Below are 8,450 nucleotides of genomic sequence, written 5' to 3' on the forward strand. Positions count from 1 at the left end.
CAAACTCCGCTGTTGCAAAGGTGGAAGGAACTGGCAAAATCCTAGTAAAGATGACATCAGGCAAGGTGGTGACTTTGAATAGGGTCTCATATGTTCCAGAATTGAGAAAGAATTTAGTTTCTAGTCCAGTTCTGACCAAGAATGGATTCAAATGTGTATTTGTTTCTGATAAATTAGTAGTAAGCAAGAATGATATGTATGTAGGAAAAGGCAACCTTAGTGATGGCCTTTTCAAAATCAATGTAATTGCAGTTGATATGAATAAAGATTTTTCTTCTTCTTACTTGCTTGAGTCTAAATGTTTATGGCATGAACGTTTGGGACGCGTTAATAACAAAACCTAGCGAAAACTGATTAACTTAAATATTTTACCAAAATTTGAGTGCAATAAATAAAAATGTCAAATTTGCGTTGGATCTAAGTATGCTAAGCATCCTTATAAATCTGTTGAAAGGAATTCAAATCCTTTAGAATTGATTCACACTGATATTTGTGACATGAAGTCAACACCATCACGTGGTGGGAAAAAGTATTTCATAACTTTTATTGACGATTGCACTAGATATTGTTATGTCTATTTGCTAAATGGTAAGGATGAAGCAAAAGATGCATTTAGGCAATATAAAACTGAAGTTGAAAATCAGTTAGATAAAAAGATCAAAATGATCTGAAGTGATAGAGGTGGAGAATATGAATCTCCATTTGCAGAAATATGTTTAGAAAATGAAATAATCCATCAAACTACTGCTCCCTACGCTCCTCAGTCTAATGGAATTGCAGAAAGGAAAAACCGAACTTTAAAAGAAATGATGAATGCATTACTTATAAGTTCAGGTTTACCACAGAACATGTGGGGGAAAGCTATCCTTACAGCAAATCAAATACTTAACAGAGTGCCTCACTCAAAGACAAATGTAATTCCACATAAGAAATGGAAAGGTACAAAACCCAACTTGAAATATTTCAAAGTGTGGGGGTGTCTAGCCAAAGTCCAAGTTCCTATACCTAAGAGGGTAAAAATAGGGCCTAAGGCTGTGGATTGTGTATTCATTGGATATGCCACAAACAGTAAGGCATGTCGATTTTTGGTTCATAAGTCCGAACATCCGGATATTCATGATAATACAGTAATCGAATCAGATAGTGCTGAATTTTTTGAACATATCTATCCATATAAAACTATACTTGAGTCATCTAGTGGGGGTCTAAACAACCCAGAGAAGAACCAAAAGAGAATGAACCCAATAAAGAAAGTCCAAGACGCAGGGTATGATTTTGTAACATTTCTTCTTGAAAGTGAGCCTCAAACATTCAAGGAAGCAATGTTGTCTAGCGACTCAACCTCTAGGAAGGAGGCTGTTAATAGTGAAATTGAATCAATCTTAAGCAATCATACTTGGGAGTTGATTGATCTTCCTCCAGGGAACAAACCCTTGGGTTCAAAATGGATCTTTAAAAGGAAGATGAAAGATGATGAAACTATTGAAAAATATAAAGCAAGACTTGTTGTTAAAGGTTTTAGACAAAAAGAAGGTCTTGATTATTTTGACACATACTCACCAGTGACTAGGATTACATCAATTCGGATGTTAATTGCACTAGCTGCATTATACGGTCTTGAAATTCATCAAATGGATGTGAAAACAGCCTTCTTAAATGGAGAGCTGGAAGAAGAAATTTACATAGAACAGCCTGCGGGTTTTGTAGTTCCTGGTAAAGAAAATAAAGTGTGCAAACTTATTCAGTCACTTTATGGACTAAAGCAAGCAATAAAACAATGGCATGCAAAGTTTGATCAAACCATGTTGTCAAATGGATTTAAGATCAATGAATATGATAAATGTGTTTACATTAAAGATACTCCAAATTAGGAAGTCATTGTATGCCTATATGTATATGACATGCTTATAATGAGCAAAGACATTTCTAATATAAAAACTACAAAGCGTATGCTCGCTAGTAAGTTTGATATGAAAGATTTAGGAGTTGCAGATGTGATATTAGGAATTAAAATTCTTAAAACTCCTAACGGTCTAGCATTGTCTCAAACTCATTATATTCAAAAGATACTTGAAAAATTCAAAATTTTGAATTTTAAAAGGGCAAAGACTCCAATTGATGTAAACCTTCATCTTGCAAAGAATAAAGGTGAAAGTCAGCCTCAATTGGACTATGCTAGCGTATTGGGAAGCTTAATGTATGTCATGAATTGTACATGTCCAGACATAGCTTTCTCTATCAGTAAACTGAGTCAATACACAAGTAATCATAATCAAAGTCATTGGTTGGCAATGAAGAGAATTTTGAGATACTTAGATGACACTCAAAACTATGCTTTACATTACAACAAATATCCAGCCGTTCTTGAAGGATATAGTGATGCAAATTGGATTACTCGGTCAACTGAAACAAAATCCACAAGTGGATACGTTTTTACTATTGGTGAAGGAGCAATATCTTGGAAATCATCCAAACAAACATGTATAGCTCGCTCTACAATGGAGTCTGAATTCATTGCTTTAGACAAGGCAGGTGAAGAAGTTGAATGGCTCCAGAATTTCTTAGAAGATATTCCATTTTGGCCCAAACCAATGGCCCCTGTATGCATACACTGTGATAGTCAAGATGCAATAGGAAGGGCTGGAAGCATTATGTATAACGGAAAGTCTCGTCACATAAGACGAAGACATAACTCTGTGAGACAACTACTCTCTAGTGGATTTATCACAATTGACTATGTGAAGTCAAAAGATAATGTGTCGGATCGGCCTAACTAGAGAGGGAGTTGAGAAATCATCGACGGGAATGGGACTATGGCCGAGAACAAGTCATCGTGCCGGTAAATCTACCTAGAAGACTGGAGATCCCAAGATCTAGGTTGAAGGAGATAAAACAAAGTCATTGATCACGGTTCAATATTGTCAAAAAATTATTATTTTATGGTCCATTCTCATGATGAGACAATGTTTAGTAACCAGGATAAAGACATACGGACTTTTTAATGGTTTCTAAGTTTGATACAGGGAATATCAAATGGTGTATCTATGGGATAACACATTTAGAAATCACCTATGTAAGTGTGAAGTGTAAGCCGCTTCAAGGAGAATCTGGTAAGGCCAGTTCTTTAAGCACTTACTATCCAAGATGTATTCATGGCTGAAACGAACAAAACAATGAGAACTAAGAATAGTTCAAGGGTTGATTGTGTGACATATGTTCTCTAGGTATATACCAAAGCTCGACGGTTCAAAGACATCAAATCACCGATTGACCGAGTATATCCGATATATGTTCACTACGGAAAGTTTAAAGGGTAACCTACTTATCCAGATGCGATTAACCTTTACCTACAAGATACACAAGTTTTTTCAGGCATATGTTTTAACAATAGCCTTCCCCATTCATGTGGGGGATTGTTGGGTTTAGCAAGTGTGAATGGGAAAAGAAAAGAGAGAATATGAAAAGTGAGGGAACTATTTTGGAGGGAAAATGAAAAGTCATTTGCAAAGTGCAAATGAAAAGTCATTTCTCCCATATCGGCAAAAGAAAGGGAAATTGTTGTACTTATATAAAGAAACACTTCCATTACTTCTTAAAGAGCTAAGAAGAAGATGCCCCCTCGCGCCGTCGTCGTCGTCGCTAGCTCGGCTTCGGCTTCGGATTTGGATTTAGATTTGGCAAATGATGTGATTGATTGATAAATTTTTTGGACAATTTATTTAATCAGTTTTTGTTAAATCAAATAAATCCTGTTAATATTATCTCTTATAAATTTCTGGGTAACGATAACATTACGAAAAGTTGTTACTCTTTCCAAAAAGTCGTTACTTTTTGAAAAGCCGTTATTTTCCTAACAGACACATTTTTCCGAAAAGTTGTTATATTTTCCAAAAAAAAACAACTTTCTCGATAAAAGGGTCTGAATAGATTTCTCTGAACAGACACGTTTCTTGCTGAAAATGGCTATAAAAGGAAGTCAATTTTCTTTTTTTCAAACACTGATTTTTTTTTCTGCTCTGCATAAATTTTTTCTCTCAAACAAATCAAAGTGTCGATCCATTGAGTCTGTGTGACTTGTTGCTGTTCTGAAGTTCGCTGAAGTTAAAGAAATTTGAGGTACCGCTATTTCTTTAAAAGGATTAATCCGTTTTATCTTGGGAGAAATTAATCCATAATCTCGGGTACAGTGAGGGGATTAAATTTCTTAAGGACACACATTAGTTTCTGTGGACTCGAATTACTTCTTGTATTCTATTTACTTTCTCTTTCATTTTATTCTGTTTCTGTCTTTTTTAGGCTAACCTTATAATACAGGTTGGTTAACAGAAAGTGCACGGAGCAAATCAATCCAAAGAAATATTACTCTCTCTCAGGCTACGGATGCAAAGCTTCTCGACACCAAGTTCGTGAACCTCAAGAACTTTTCGTTTAGCTGTAAACTCACAATACATATCCAAAGCTTCTTGTCACCTTTGAGACACAAATTTGCAGAGTGGTCTATGTTTTTTGAGCTTCCTTCTGACATCTAACCGTCTAAAGATGTAAGAACACCTTTGGTGCATCTTAACTCAAAGGTTTCAATTTTTGTTTTTGCTTCTGTATCAAAGAGAATTTTAATGCAAATCATAGCATATCCAAGCGTTCAGTCATTCCTTCTAGATACTATTAGAATGTTATTTAAACATGTTATATAATTCAGCATGTTGCACGGTCCACATAGAGAGATATTTTCATGTTATTTTTTAAAGTAATTTTGTCATCTTAATAATTTTTAAATAATACATATATTTTTATATGATTATACATAAAATTGTTACTTCTTAAAAATATTCGAAAAATATCTCACAAAGATTTGTTTCTTAATTAAACGTTTTTTAGTTAATATTATTTAATTAAAAAATATATTTTAAATTAATTCATTTGTATTTAAGTTAATAATTTTATCTTGTTAAAATTAATAAGCTTATTAATTAATTAGTATTAATTTGTCTTATGCGCTGAATTCTCTAACAATATGCCTATACTGTCAAATTTCAATCCAAAATGTCATCTTCCTATTTTTGACACTAGTAACTCTCCATCATCATCTTCTTATTCTCCCAAAGAAACGATTGAAGATTTAAAAGAAGAAAGAAGAAAAGGAATAGGAAAGAAGCGGAAAAAAGATTTCAGATAACTTTCACAAAACCTAGATCCTTAAATACTTATATGAATGTGACATGCAGTAATCTCAACCTCTCATCAGAAACGAGACGAATCAAATGTGAACCGTTGGATTGATCAATCTAGAATAATGGACTCTAATGTTAGCCATGTGATGGAATACTAGTTTGTTACATATGGTTAGGTTCTTTATAAATTAGAAGGTGACAAGTGTATATTGTTATCGCTTTATTTTTTTATTTAATAATTATTCTTCTATATATACATGGTATTACATATGAATAGACATTCAGAAATTTCCCAAAAAATCTCTACAATTTTTTTCACCCATATGGAGTATTCTGGTGCCTTTTTTTTCCTTCTCTCAAGATCAAATGGCTCCTATTCTCAATCTGTTGAGAATTCTACAAGATCAGTACAAATACAACTCTTCCAAGCCTTATCCAAGGTATTTAATTTCAAATTCCATTGTAGTTTCCACTCAGAATTCCCCCAACATTGACCTAATCTTCCTTCTATAACCCCCTCCCCCTCACTATTTAGAGAAGCCTTTTGGAGGGGGGACACAAAATTTTCATAAGAAAGCCCAAGTTCTTTAATTATCTTCTTTACCTCGAAATATGAGTTTTTGGCAAATTAGTACCATCAGGCAACAACTCCTCTTTCAATAATTTCAATAACATTGTAAATGATGCATTACTCCAACGACCCATACTTTTTATATGAAGCAATATGATCAAAGAGGAAAGCTTTGAAGCTTTTGAATTTTGGTACAACGGCTGCTCAAAATCTTTCAATAGGCTGTAAAAAAAATTTGCTTCAACATTTGGTTCCTCCCCCGGTAAATCATCACAATTTGTGTGTGTACTTCCTTCATTAATATTAGGATATAAATCTCTCAACAATTCTTCTACTTCATCCTCACTCTCACACTCTTCTACAGCATCACCATCTTCATCATTTGATTCTGACAATGGTTCACCCAAACGTTCTCCATGATGATACAAAAAAGTACAGTTTTAAATTATTCCATACACTATCAAATGTGTCTCAACTGTTTTACGAGTTCCATAAATTGTATTGAAACATTTGATACATGGACATCGTATTTCATTTTCTTCTCCTGTTCTTTGAAAGGCATAATTCAAAAACAACTGCACACCGTCTAAGTAGATTTCTTCGAGTCGATTTTCAACAAGTTGCATCCACTCCTTACTAGGTGCCATACCTTCTAGTATACACATAAATAAGATTTAGAAAAATAAAAGTAGATAAAAATCAAAATATTTGCACAGCTTGTTACAATTAGTTTTACACGACTAAGTTGAACTCTAAGATTGCACTTTCTAGTGGACCTTAGCTACTTGTTGAGTTAATGAATTGTGGTATATTATCATATGACAATGAAAGGCGCAAATATAATTTTTTCTGCCAATATGTTGACATAGCAAACTTGAACAGCAGGGAGGAGTAAACTTAACAAAATTACAGAAAAGACATATAGAAAACACACAACAACTCGATTGGAAGAGGAACAAACCTGGAATTCAGTTTCGAGGGAAACGGGGATGTAATTCTGTTTTGAGCAGAGCAGCAACGACACAAGCACGAAGACACGAGCAGGAGAGGAACGTGAAGATTAAGCAGTAAGAACAAAAAGAGCAGCTTGAATACATCAGTGAAAAAACGATATTACTTATAGAATTGTCTAGCTTGGTGAAAATTGTTATGTATCTCAAGAAAAATTGTTTACAAGAAAGATAGGACTATTGTTATTGTTGATAAGCTACCAAATTACCTGCAGCTACATTTTCTAGGCTATAGGTCCCCATTTTATGAAGGGTTACCTGTAGTTATTGTTTATATTGTTTGGTAGAATAATACTTTCAATATGGCCTATATACAGACTAAATCCAATGAGAGTGGCCAGCTTTTGGGAGATATCCAGGAGATGGAATGCAAAACAAAATGCAATGCAACTGAATAAATCATAATTTATTAACTGAATAGATGATTGACGACTATAATTGTAGCAGCCTGCAACTCACTCTAACAATAATGACCTCGATGAATCATGATTTTCGAGTTTTAACTTTAAATTTAAGCTAAGGGAATCTTCTGTATGTACTTGAGTTAACATGTTATTACATTGTGCTTGAGTGAGATAGGAGGGTTCAATTAGAAAATCTTTTTCCTAGTGCTTATGTTTTGCTCAAAAGAAAATCAGTAATACATACAAAAGAAATACAACTCGATCGGAAGAGGAACAAACATAGAATTCTGTTTCGAGCAAAGCTGGGTGGAATTCTGCTTTGAGCAGAGCAGCAAAAATACAGGAAACAAAAAGCGATTAAGGCATAGAAACGTCAAAGATTAAGCAAAAAGCGTGAAGATGGTGAAAGTGATGACCTTGATCAGTTGCAATGACGATATTATAGCTCATACTAGGGCATTAGGCGAGGGGCTACTGTATTTTGTGAAAAAACAGAACGATGGTCTTTTCATTTACCCAGCTTTAGTATACTTTAAGCGCTATAAATTTTGTTTCAAAATAAAATTTAATTTTACATCAATTAATCATAATAGAGGTGAATGTTTGTTTGAGTTTGAGCATTATATTCGAATTCACACACAAAAAACAAATATATATATATATATATATATATATATATATATATATATATACACACACATAGAGAGAGAGATACAGAGATATAGATAAATAGATTTATACATGAATACTACAGCTCGTGCTCACAGCAATTGAAAAATCTATAATATTTGGACCATGAGTCACGAGTTTAAAGATGATCAGAAACTTATGGAGAATTCTGACTTATCAATACACTTTAAACCAGAAAAGTACAACCTGACTAATCAAGAATTATGTTCTTTTATGGTATGATGAACTCCTTTGACGAACACTAAAAACAACCAAATTTAACTTACTGTTATAGCTGGCTTTTAGAATCCACAATGTTGTAACTCAAAAGAAGAGGAACGAACCTGAAACTTTGTTTTGAGCAAAGTGGGGGTGGAATTTTGTTTTGAGCGGATTGAGCAACAACGATACAATAAGAAAAAAGAAGTAATTAGGCAGAGAAACGTCTACATATGAATAACCAGGAAGAATAATAAGAGTAGCTTGAATATAACAATGAAAAAACGATATCAACAAAACATATATGAGAAACACAATAACTAGATCGGAAGAGAAAGCAACCTAGAATTCTTTTCCAGCAAAGTTGGGGCAAAATTCGGTTTTGAACAGATAAGAGAAGCAACCA

The 8,450-nt window shown here is 33.8% G+C and overlaps 1 long non-coding RNA gene across 1 annotated transcript; it reads left to right on the top strand.

Moving 5' to 3' along the window:
• Nucleotides 1-5,473: 5,473 nt before the first annotated feature.
• LOC114077368 lies at nucleotides 5,474-7,062 on the top strand. The gene is made up of 2 exons (XR_003578675.1): nucleotides 5,474-5,611; nucleotides 6,625-7,062. It is a non-coding gene; the product is annotated as an uncharacterized LOC114077368 (long non-coding RNA).
• Nucleotides 7,063-8,450: the final 1,388 nt, after the last annotated feature.

The sequence above is a fragment of the Solanum pennellii genome, chromosome 5, assembly GCF_001406875.1.
Source record: "Solanum pennellii chromosome 5, SPENNV200".
NCBI lineage: Eukaryota > Viridiplantae > Streptophyta > Magnoliopsida > Solanales > Solanaceae > Solanum > Solanum pennellii.